General features: G+C 46.6%; 1 pseudogene; it reads left to right on the top strand.

The window, feature by feature from the left end:
* The first annotated feature begins 236 nt into the window (after window positions 1-236).
* On the top strand, window positions 237-936 carry LOC101104784 (large ribosomal subunit protein eL19-like; annotated as a pseudogene).
* Window positions 937-1,675: the final 739 nt, after the last annotated feature.

Here is a 1,675-nt window from a genome sequence, read left to right on the forward strand (position 1 = left end):
CACTCAGATTCACATCCATGGAGTCAGTGATGCTATCCAGCCACCACATCCTCTGTCGTCCCCTTCTCCTCCTGCCCCCAATCCCTCCCAGCATCAAAGTCTTTTCCAGTGAGTCAACTCTTCACATGAGGTGGCCAAAGTACTGGAGTTTTAGCTTTAGCTACTTCAGTATAAAAACATAAACTGAATTTTATCATTAACATGCCACTTTATACAACAGTTTTAAAATGGCTTGACTTTCCTTTTGCCGCTGCGGCCGTGGCCATGAGTATGCTCAGGCTTCAGAAGAGGCTTGCCTCCACTGTCCTTCGCTGTGGCAAAAAGAAGGTCTGGTTGGACCCCAATGAGACCAATGAAATTGCCAATGCCAACTCCCGCCAGCCAATCCGGAAGCTGATCAAAGATGGGCTGATCATCCGGAAGCCTGTGACTGTCCATTCCTGGGCTGATGCCGGAAAAACACCTTGGATCGCTAGAAGGGCAGGCATATGGGTATAGGTAAGTGAAAGGGTACTGCCAATTCTCGAATGCCCGAGAAGGTAACCTGGATGAGGAGTTTGAGAATTCTGTGCCGGCGGCTCAGACGATACTGTGAATCTAAGATTGACCGCCACATGTATCACAGCCTGTACCTGAAGGTGAAGGGTAACGTGTTCAAAAACAAGTGGATTCTCATTGAACATATCCACAAGCTGAAGGCAGACAAGGCTCGCAAGAAGCTTCTGGTGGACCAGGCTGAGGCCCGCAGGTCTAAGACCAAGGAAGCCTGCAAGCGCCGTGAAGAGCAGCTCCAGGCCAAGAAGGAGGAAATCATCAAGACTCTGTCCAAGGAGGAAGAGACCAAGAAATAAAGTTCTCCCCCTCTTCTCCGTACATAGTGGCCTCGGCAATTGCATAGATCACTCATTCAATAAAAGACAAGCTTTTATCTGCCTACCCCTCTGCTTCCAAAGTTTATAGGACCAGAACTGAGGACTGGGATACAGACCCTGCCCTGGGTTCCTGCTTTGTTGCTTCCTTGACTCCTAGCCTCTGGTCAGGCTCATGCCCCCTCCATCCATGGCATGTGGGGCCTACTTTGAAGGGAGGGGAGGAATGACTTCTACCCAAGCTTTGGATATTGTGCCTCAAAACTGCCCTTTACAGCAGAGTATGAGTGGCACCTCAGACACGGTCTCAGATGCTGGTTTTTGGTTGGTATTCAGTTGTGAGTTGTTGATTAAAAACGACAGAAAATAGTATGCTTGTGCTCCTCAATTCCACTGAGGCTCAGAGTTGCAGTCTGCTGCCTGGGAACCCCAGGACAGTGGGGATTGAACCACCACTGGTCCAGAAGGTATGATCTGAACCTGAACTGCTGGCTGCTGCCTGAGCTCTTTAGACAGCCTTATTGAGATAGAACTGAAGCCATCATTTTGAGCATCCCTATTTTAAATTTCTAAACCTTTTTTCCTTTCCTGTCCTTATCAGTACTGTTTCCTATTTTGGTTTTTGCTTTATAACCATCAAAAGGGGTCCAAAAAATACTTTCTTGGCAAGAGTTGGAACAAAGGCATATAACACACACTTGTCAAAGCCATTCTGGGTTAACTTTATACTCTTTGCAAATGAGAAGTAGGTTTTATTTTCCCTATTATATGATAGTAATAACCAGTAAAATTTTCAATAAAGTATG

The sequence above is a fragment of the Ovis aries genome, chromosome 17 (genome assembly GCF_016772045.2).
Source record: "Ovis aries strain OAR_USU_Benz2616 breed Rambouillet chromosome 17, ARS-UI_Ramb_v3.0, whole genome shotgun sequence".
Taxonomy (NCBI): Eukaryota; Metazoa; Chordata; class Mammalia; order Artiodactyla; family Bovidae; genus Ovis; species Ovis aries.